Consider the following 11,642-nt stretch of genomic DNA (forward strand, 5'->3'; position numbering starts at 1 on the left):
GAATTTGCAGAATTGTCTAGTTCGAAAATCAACAACAGTAAAACAGAGGCCCTATGGCTCTCTTGGACTGAGCAGCCACGATGGTCGGACAGGTTTGATTTTAATTGGGTCCCAAAAGGTCAGATAATCAGGTACCTTGGCTTCCCAATCGGAGTAGGAGTGAGTTTGAAGGATCAGCTTGAATGGGCATTTCAAAGAATCAACGCAAAGTTTGACAAATGGTCGCGCAAAACGCTTTCACTCACAGGATGACTAATAGTAGCTAAACATGTGCTAGAGTCAGCTTTAGTCTACGTGTTGTTGTCTTTACTACCATTCTCAAAAACTTGTCTGAGAAAGGTGGACAGATGCATCAATAACTTTGTTTGGGAGGGAAGATGGCATGCATTCAGTTCTAATCTGCTCTTTACAGCAAAAGAAGGAGGCATAGGGCTGGTGAGGATGAAAGAAAAGAATGACACTCTATGCATGAAGACGCTAATGTAGGTGGGAAGCGACCAACCTTGGGCAAAATTGGCACTTGACCTCATTTGTAGGAACGCACCACGAAAAATCAACTCTCCCTGGCAAGACGTAATACTGGCTGATAGGATATTTAGAATTCCCTCATCGGAATTGCTTTCAAGCTGCTAATACTGTGGAAAGTTAAAGCAGAGGTAAGCACTTGGGGAGGTAGTAGTAAACTATATGGTGATGCTTCATTGGGAAGGTCCCTATGGCTGACCAACTGGGCATTAAAGGACTCACCAGCCTATATAATAGCTCATCCAAGAATGGCAACACGACTCTTTAGGAAACGGTTAATCTCTTTCAAACAAATATGGGATTCAGGAAGAGCAAAGTGGATGGAAGTGGAGCAGCTAACCTAAAGGTATGAGCTTTCCAGAGCAGAGGGGAGATTCATGTAAGGATTGATCAATAATTTGAAAACGGATTGGCCAACGAGCCATGTCTTCATGCAGACTACGGATCCAAAGGCTTCTTATGGAAGACAAGAAAGGACTTCTCTAAACTGACCCTGCAAGACTTCAAAGACAGACAAGGCAATGATGCTGCCCTGGTGGCAAGGGCCCATTGGAAGTTTCATGCACCGATGGATAGAGAATCCACCTAGGAACTGAGAGTGAGGAGGAGCTGGAAATCGACTCCATCCTTCAAATTAAATTTCATGATTTGGAGGGTATTAATGGGTAAGCTTCCTACTAGAGCAAGACTGGCCAAGTGGAACCCCAGTATACAGCCACAATGTCTGTTCTGCAACAACTTCAAGGAGACACACATGCACTTATTGTGGGAGTGTCCTATATCTCAGGAACTTTGGAAGGCAGCTGAGAAGAGGCTGTCAGAGATGAATGTGCAGGTTAAACTCAGGTGGAAAACCACTTTACTAGGTGACAAGAAAGAGCACAATGAAGTAATCTACCAGTTGCTTCAAGTGATTAGAGCGCTACTGTTGACGTGCATATGGAAGCATAGAAATGATATAGTTTTTCATAGAATACCAAGATCTAGAATTCCAATAGTTAAATGCTTAGAGGGGATTTGGGCCTTTACTGCCCTTTTTGGCTTAAAAGATGAAGCTTGTAATGCCGTAGCAAGGCATTTGGGTTTGATGTTTCTACCTCTCCATAGGAAGGTGACTTGTACATTTCTCTTTTCTTTAATATATGAAAACCTTTCTCGTGGAAAAAAAATACAACCACCATAGTTAGAACAATATGATTATTGTGTGGGTGCCAGGCATCCAAGCATCCCCCACACACTTTTTATCGTTGTCAAAATAATTGCAACAAAGGATCCAACTACTAAACACAATAATTGTTTAGAACTAGTACTAACTAAGTGATCGTAAGTGCGTATGATTTAAAAGAGAGCTAGATAGATAAACTTGGACATGGAGGCTTATTTTCTCATTACTAATTACCATGCTAAAGTAGATGACCACACCATATATTATGACTAAGTCACATAATATATTTCAAAGGGATTCTAATTAGGTAAACAAGTAATATATCCCTTACCTATAGTGTATTCTACACCCATATATACTTAGATCAACAAGATAAACACCATATGTACAAGGGATAACTAAGTGTAGCGACCTATATACTTACAGTGTATCCTACACAGAAATAAACAAAAGATAACAGTCTCCCACCTGCTGCAGGCAGATACGAACAGCAAGCCATGCAAGCAAAATAGTAATCAACAACCACACAAAATACAATCAAATACCCCATGCAGCGCAAATAGAGGCAATCGAGCCAAGTTAACTCACAACCGTCTAACACACAAGGCCTCAGCAAATCCTCACGAAGCACGAAAACTCACAAAGCATTCACCAATATGGGCTCATGAAATCATTAGCAAAGCTATAGTTAAAGCACAGTCCAAGCAAGTGCTAAGTAATCCAAGATCCCACTAAGAATTGGAATGTAGGCCGTCTGTCAAAACCCAGCCATCACGCCATCACACTCACACAAGCAATCACTAGCATAGAGCAAAGGACAAGGTGAGAAGGCGCAAATAGAAACTTTTAAAGATCTAGAAGAAAGCGATGCAACAGATCGAATTACATGCAGTCACAATCCATAATACAAGCCATAAAGATGGCTGACAACCGAATTAAAAGAGACTTGCTTTGCAACATCTTTGTATGAGAATTGCAAAACCACAAAACTTACTGGGCCACCATACGCGTTGTGACAAAGGAAAGAATCACACCTAATGAAGACTTCCTCTCACGATAAATGATAACTCAGGACACTATAAGGAAATATTATAAAGAACCAATAGAGAAATAGCAAGCAAATCTGCAAGAATGTGAGGGAGTAACCAGCAAATGGCTCAAACCTGGTCGCTCTCCATCACAAGGGGGCTAAGGCCACGAAGGGATTCGTATACGCAGGAAGGTGGACAAGTGGGCAGGAGGCATATGCCCTATTGTATAGACTAGGCTCCGAAAACAATAAATGATCTCACGTGCACCACTTACCAATAGTGAGAAAATTCTCCATGCCAAGTGAAGTGAAGGAAGACGGTGGTTTTCCAACTTGTCCATGCTATAGTTTCCTCATAACTCTCAAACGTTAATGGTTACCAAGCCTTCTAAATTCATTACCATTTATCTATCCCTTGCATCCATCAATACTCATTTGGTATTACATGGCTCCTAACCATCTTTAACTTGGGACACTTAACACCTACCTAGGACCTATTAGGATTAACTATACACTTATTTAGGATGTTATACCTAAGAACTACAAGCATTATCTAGTGTCAATTGTATAATTGTTTTAAAACGACTCTATTTGTTTTAGTAAACTAAAAGGATTTAAAAATATTTTAAAAGGTTATATTTGCTAAAATATTTATTATCTTTTCATATACAATTTTAACTCATGGATCTCAAGCTTAGAGAGTTTGTTAAGGATGTAGTTCACTCACAATGGCCAAGAGTGTCTTGTAGATGCGTTCAACTTCTAGACTGCATAATGCATGGGCAATGAAGCATGGTTTTTCTTAGACACGCAAGGCAAGCACTTTCTCTTGCACATCAAAGATTCTTAAAGAAAAATATGAAGAATCGTGGCATTGTAGTGGGAACATCCCTTGAACAAAACACGTCTTTAATGCATATTTTCACAAATCTCAAAATCTAGGAGGTTTGAGACTAAGAGGCATTGATAGCTCAGGTTTAGAAGGAGCAATAGAGGCATTAACAAGGCTATCCCAAATTATAGAGGAGCAAATTAATGATGAGGCTCGTAATGAAGACAAGGATAGACAAGCCTTGAGCACACGTGAGCATTAGGTAATAAAGAAGAAAAGGGTTATCGAGAGCAATGATGGGAGAACTCTTAATATGCAAATCACGAGGCTCGTAATGAAGAAAAAGAAAGAAAGCCTTGAGTGTACATCTCATGCATGTGAGGATAGGTAATACAAAAATAACAAGGATGGTTGAGAGCAATGATGGTAGAACCCTTGAAAGGAAAAGTATGATGTAAATGTAGAAGGGAAGTGCTTCTAGACCTAAAGTTTCAACTATTCTTAAAAGAAAAAAAATGTCATCTTCCGACAAGCATGGGTAAAGGAGCACCACGAGAGCAAGATGGACGATTAGAAGAACAAGTTGATGAGATGATACCAATGAAAAAATGAATCTTGGACTTAATGAGGCAGTCATAAATGATGATAAAGGATAAAAAAGCCTTATTCCATAAATACTACTAATGTGGGGCCACCACACATCTTCACCAATAGTAGGATGATGATACATCTTATGAAAAATAGATATTTGAGGCTTTGGTGGATGGAAAGAGACCAATCAATGTGTCAAATGTGGTGCTCCATCCTATCATGTCCATAGAGAATAGCGAAACAAGCTTTTATAGTCCAATCTTTTTTTACGAGCCTACAAATTTTGAACTACAATTTATAAAATTCCATGGGAAAAAATTTCCACCTATCTCACCAAGCAAGAAAATCTTACTTTGGCAAATCTTGAGAAAGATTTCAAGGAGGCAAGGAGAAGTTCTTACTACACTATAGATTTTAGCCTATTGATGGACAACACTTTGCTTATGCTTGTAATATTCCTTCTAGCGAAGCATGGGAGAAGCCATCAAGATTGGAAAGATTGATGTAGAGGCATTCATGGGGGGATACCTCAATTCCATCACTTTCCATGGAACAATATGTATATTTTAGCATCCAATAAGATATTTGATTGTCTAAAAGATTAAATCATGACATATTTTCCATCAAACCACCTCATAGACTCTAAAGAAACCATAGATTGTATGGAAGACATATGGTTCTCCTAAAACCACTTTGAAGAGAACTACCACAAAAGCTCCAAAAAAAAACTTGCCTAACTACAGCTATAGCAATGGATAAAAATGAAGGGACAGAGATGGATACAACTTTCAAGGCAGTGAGGGATAGTATTAGGATTGTACAAGTATGCTTTTTTGTTCTGACAAAGTGTTTGATCAAATTATATAACATATGAAGCCCCATCATTTGTTACACAAAAGGCCAAGGAAGAGAAATGAGGTAACTGCAAGGATGTGGACACCAATGAACTACCTACTAGGCACATATGAAATGATGCCAATGAAGAAACTTCTACAAAAAGAATGATTATTTTGGAAGAAAAGAAAAGACCATTTCCCGGGGGAGTGCATCAAATACTAGTGAAGTGTGATGCAATGTATAGTCCAATCAAGTATCTCTTGATAGAAAAGAGCATCTCGATTAGTCAATCTAATATTCACATGATTGTTGTGAAGTAGATAGTAGCTTTGCCCATACAAAAGGAAACATCATGGGCACATAAGCATGTAAAAACACGAAACTGCATGCATGCATTCACTATCTTGTTAAGGTATATACACACGCATGCACATGCATATTTGTTATGTATATTTACATACAAAGGATGTGTGTGTGTGCACACGCGCGTGCGTGTGCTTATGTGTGTGTGTACGTGTGTGTGTGTGAGTGCACGCATGCGTGCGTGTGTACGTGCGTACGTGCGAGAGAGAGAGAGAGAGAGAGAGAGAGAGATCACATGGCTTTGAGACAAAATACACATTAAAAAAGAGAAGCCCTGTCAGAGAGAGTCGAGGAGTGCACAAGGCATCTGAGCTCGAATTATCTAGCACACTCCACATGTATAAATTATTCTCTAATATACTCTGCTACCTCCTTAAGGCACTGCCAAGCATGTATTTCACTACCCCTCAGTGAACTTCCAAGACCCTACCATCCATCAACCCTGCATTCTACCATTATTGGAATTTCCCATATTGGAATCTACCATAATGATGCCTTATTGACACTCCAAGACCCTACCATTTGGCAACCCTAATCATTTTTAGACAGAAAGTCTAAAGTTGAAGTCTCTGATTAGTGTTGTTCCATTGCGATAAACGACCTCCTTCCGAGCTTCGTTCACTTTGGCTAATTCTAAGTTCCTTAATTTGAGCTGGGTTGAGGTGAGCTCCTCTGAACCCATGTCTTGGTACCTCCCACCTTGTTGGTTTGTTTGCAAACTTTTATCCTTGCTAGCTTGCCTTGGAAAATTACCCTTTCTTGTATCCCTTTTTGGAGGACATAAACTATTTCTTTTGAGTCCCACTTAATTTGGGGGATCGCCTTCTTCAGATTGTCAAGCTTTGTTTCTGACACGCCAACCCTCTTCTCGATCTCCCTCGCCTTCTCCTGTCCTACAATCCGATCATTAGCAACCCTAGCTTCTTGCTCTTTTACCTCCTTGTAGATGTCACATTTATCAATCTCCTAACTGAGAGTGGCTTTGAGTTCCTGCTTCATAGCTATTTCCTATATTTTAATCACAGGCTACGGTGCAGGTGCTATCGTAGTGCATTGCTGCAAAACCTCTTTAAATGCCTCTTGCTTTCCCTTCTTGTTCACGTCCAAGACTTGCTTCTCCAAGGAAGCAATTCGGAGCTTTGTGTCTCTAAGTTCTCACTGCAAGAGATAAATCTGCTCATGCGGGTCAAGTTTGCTCTGATATCTGTGGAAAATCCAGGCAGGAGGGGTGGGGGGCCGCGCTGAAGCAATGGCTAGTTTCTTTGTTGCAAGAGTCGAAGGAGTGGAGGTAAGAGGTTGCTTCTCCATGGTGTCCTTAGCTGACTTCTCCCTGTTGTACCTTAACCCGTAGAGCTGGGCTGGGGGAGTCAGCCTAGTTTAGGGTCAGATAAGGTGAGATCCCTCCTTGAACAAGAATTAGTAAGGCGAATTGCGGCTAAGGTGGGATGGTGTTGAGACGATTGAGACGGTTGCTTGTAGTGGTGGCACTCTTGGAGTACTGAAGGCAACTTGGAGTACTGTGCTGGGTGAGAGGCGCTGCTACAGGCAAGAGAGCAATGGCATGAAAGCTACGGGCTGTTGGGACGAAGAGAGACAGAGATAGATGGGACGGACTCAGAGGGGGCCAACGGGCTGAAGTGAGTGTGAGAGAGAGAGGGAGAGAGAGAGAGAGAGGGAGAGAGGGAGATTTTGATAGGACAACGTGCAAGAAAATCCATACGCACTTTAGCATTAAGAGCTATAATATGTTTGTTGAACATGATTCTGTGTGGAAATAAGTAGAAATTTTAGTTTGAGCATTTTGAAAGGAAAATTTTCTTCCTCGATAAATAAGGAACACAAAATAATTGCATACGGTAACATTTTAACCACATGAACAAAGACAAATCTAGAGAGTTGCACTTGTTGGTGGCAATTTTACAAATCGAGAAGGTACTCGCTTCAACAGTTTTCTTATAGTATGTTATTGAAACTTGTTAGCACCACCTTCAACGGTTTTCTTATAGTATGTTATTGAAACTTGTTAGCACCACCTTGCAACCCAACCGCTATACTAACACTTTTCATAAAATGTTTCCGCCCAATGAATTTTAGACACTCATCCCCTCCATTAATTATTTCTATTATGATCTCTCTCTCTCTCTCTCATGCACTCACTCTCCCCCCCAACATCAAATATCAATCTACTCCATAAAAGTTAAAAAAGGCAACGTTGTCGAGCACGTAAAGTGCCTGGGTCGATGGAGATTTAATCTCCGCCATCCGATCTCAGCACATTCAGAATGGGAATATAACAACCCAATTTCTGGTTATAGATTCCATGTTGTATAATTTCCCGTCAAACCACAAACCTAACCGGATGATTTCCCCCAACCACACACACACTAACCTTAACCGCGTGCGTCATTCCACGCAACTAGACACAACCGACAAAATAACCAAACCTAACCAATTAAACCAAACTTAAACACTACTAACACAAAATCCAAATTCCAACATAAATTAAAATAAAATAAAGCAAACAAAAACTCTTGCACCAAATTTTTTAATAATCGTCCATTAATTCAAATATTTTCAACATCCACTTTGGATGCACAAAACACCATGTCCAAAAGTTACTTCCAAACCAAACCACAGCCACTACCAGATACAATAATCACACAATTGTTAAACACCGGCTGCTGCAAGAAGCACGACCCCAAAACCACATAGCACTTCTCGAATGAAAGAGCCTTTGCACCCTACGGCCAAGAATCCTCGATGAACTTTAAATCAAAGACTCAGAATCATGAAAAAGCTCCAAAACCTTCGCCAGACCTTCCTCCGTACCAGCAGACAAATCCACACACTGAACACCAACATCAACACCAACACCAACACCAACACCAGCTTCCAAACCAACAAAACCACCAATAGAAGCATCCCCTACACCACTCACCGCATCAGCACTCTCTTCACCACCTTTTGTGTCACCAACACCACTTGCAACCTTCATATCAACAAAATTTTCTGCAACAATTTTTCCGACAGCACTAGGAGAATTGCAAACATCCTTCACATCAACAAAAGAACAATCCCGAGAACATCGAACAGCTTCATAACCAACAACACCATCTTTTGAAGGAGAAACAACTGCAGAATCCGAGAATATAACACAGCTTGTAGAATCACGACCAAAACCAGAGCCTCCAATCTCAAGACTACCAAAAGCAGAAGAAACCACAATAGCCAAGCCTGAACCACCACCATTCACTGCACCAGAAACTCCCCCGTTCCCCAATACACCATCCGAATCAAACACCTACAACGAAACAAACAAATCAACAAAAACTTACAATACCTACACAATTCATCAGACACACAACATAGCAAAAATACTTACACTAGCAGAAGAATTCACCACTGCCACACAATCTCCACCAACAACACCAACTCTGCGTGCATAATCCCCGATCTTCTCCTTCAACACATCACTGTACTCTCTCAAATTCCCAGAAGCATCATAAGGATTAGAAATCACATCAAACGCAGCCTGAATCTGCAATCTCCCGTTCGATCATAGCATTTAAAAGAGTCAATGATCTTATGTCTTGTAACCAAACGAGCAACATCAACAGGAACATTACACAGCATCATCCTGCTAACAGCCCGTGCTCCTCAGACTCCAATTTGAAACGTTAGAAACTTCCAATCCACAAGTCTGCATCATGTCACAGACAATCAATCCCAAAGTCTTCATTCCGATACGGTTGCGATCGTACCTGCAACCAAAAACTACCACTAAAATGCTTCCCTAACAAGTACTAACATTACACCAACAATAAACATAAAAACCACACAAATCCTACCATTCCACGAGGCTTAGAAATAGGCTGAAGAAAAAAAAACTTCAAATTCACATCCCCCTCCTCAACAACAGGCAAATGCTTGTCATATTGAGAATATGTAACCACCACATCCATTCACGTACACGAACAGGGGGCCTCGAATCCTCCTCCTTGTAATGCTTAAGGTCCACCTTATAGTTCTTCGACAGCCTCTCACTATACCTGCAACAACAAAAAAACATTGCCAAACTCATAACAAAACGCCTAAGACACAAAACGAATACCAAATTACCTCTGAAACGAATACATACTGCACAAAATCCCCCAAAGAATCCCGACCAAGAAAGAAATCGCTTCTTTCGAGCATGTAGAGCTCATTCCTGCCATGAACACAGAATCTGCTCAGACAATAAAAGGCAAAACGCCTCTGCAGCCCCTGAGGAGAAGTTATGCTAAATCAACATTCGACAGAATCTTCCGCTACTGCTCAAGACCAATCACAGAGCACTTGCTGCATCCCCTCGAGCATCCCAACTTGACCGAGCGAGTCATAGCAGCAACAAGAGCCTTTTGACTGGAACTAAAGATAGGATTCACGCAAATGTTGAACAGCACCTCAGACACTCTAGAAGCAGCAACCCGAACCTCTTGTTCCTTATGAACAATACGTCCGATACAACAATAGAGATTCATCAGACTCTCCGCAGGAAACAACTTCCCATTAAGCTTCAACACCTAAAGAAAGAAGACCTACGACATGCTATTCAACTCCCTCAAATCGAGTTTTTCGATAGGAACACTGCAATCCATGCCCTTACTCCACCTCCACTCATTGAACCTGCTCCTAGCCCATGCATCTTTCATCACACTCCGATTCTCACCTCCCCTAGACAAGTCAGCAACAATATTCGGATCAATCTCCAGAAACAGCGCACCACCACCAGGAACATTAAGACCACGCTCAGAACTCATGCATGCAACAGCAGATTCATCTCCACAACCCTCTGCAACACCTCCTATACAATCCACCTCCATAGCACTATGACCTCGCACAGAATCCTCACATAAGCTCTCACCCGCAGCACAAAGGTTGAACGACGGAAATGGAGCCATAAGAACAATCTGACGCACTCCTCGACACAGAACAAGATGCAGAGCGATGCGACCAAGCCAGACATCGACTGCACAATGCACAACTCAACGAAATCACCACGCCAAGCAACACTTGCAGCTCGATGGAGCCCCTCTGCAAATGACCATGCAAACAATAACAAAACCACGCCAAAAATGTATGCAATGAACACCCAACCAAAACACACCACATGCCCCACTCTCCCCACTCGCCCACTTAACTGCAGTTACCTCCCCACGGCCCTCCACGTCTGGGAATGGGCCGTGGTCGGCCATCCCGGCCGGGAAATGGCTCCCGGCCGCCGGCCACTCGCCATTTCCTGTCTGGTTTCCTTCCCAGAATGGCCTCCCCGGCCCATTCCCCAATACATCATGTGCTTCCTTGATATTTTACATACAACAGAAACGTATGAGCAGCACCTGTTGGTTTGCCACGTGCACGCTGAGGTGTGTGCATCCCCAACTCTAGTAATTTTTGAATCTTTCAAAGTGTATACTTTCAAATTCTAGACTGGTGATTCGCTGGGTGAACCTTGTAAGAATGAGACGTTAAAATGACTCGACGGGGTCATTTGAGAAATAAGAACATTCACGTAAACTTTGGAGCCTCTTAAATGTAAAAGAAAGCAAAGAATGGAAAGGTAGTTACTGATTGCAGATTTTTGATTTTGATAACAAGCTTGTCATGTTGCCAATGAATGGTCACTTACTTCTCTTTCTTCCCGACATGAAGAATTACAATTATGCAACATCCTAGTTGAGACAAAGCTGTACATCATCAATGAATTATTGCCGTCACCTTTTGCAGGGACAATGCTGATCATTGGGTCAGAGAGAAAACGTGAAAGTTCATGTTCGATATCCAACCACTATATGTATGTGGTTTTAAAATCTGGCACTTTTTCCTGACATGGTATGTAGAGTATTTAACTTGTTAAGTGCCTCTTAAGAATTTTGCAGGGCTCTGCAACGCGCAAGTAAACAAATCTCCCGGAGCCAACAGACAGCTTTAGTGACAACTGAAGCAATATTGAAATTTACCTCAATGAAACATAGCAAATATCTCAATCACATTGGAAGACAGCCTGTGTATATCATGAGTGCACTGAGTGTGTGGTTGTGAGCCACAGAGACAGATGGGGAGAGAGAGAGAGAGAGAGAGAGAGAGAGAGAGCACCTGTCAATATATGCATGAGAAGGGCTGAATATTACCATTTTCCATTATTAATCTCATTAGCCAAATAATTTTAGGAAAACTCAGTGTTCAACCCATGCGAGCCAGGGTAATAATCACATGTATCCAAAGATATAAGGTGGACGCTGCACACAGAAAATTAGAAA

The sequence above is a fragment of the Dipteris shenzhenensis genome, chromosome 17, assembly GCF_047967505.1.
Source record: "Dipteris shenzhenensis isolate YYH24624 ecotype China chromosome 17, Dip_SZ_1.0, whole genome shotgun sequence".
NCBI classification, from domain to species: Eukaryota; Viridiplantae; Streptophyta; class Polypodiopsida; order Gleicheniales; family Dipteridaceae; genus Dipteris; species Dipteris shenzhenensis.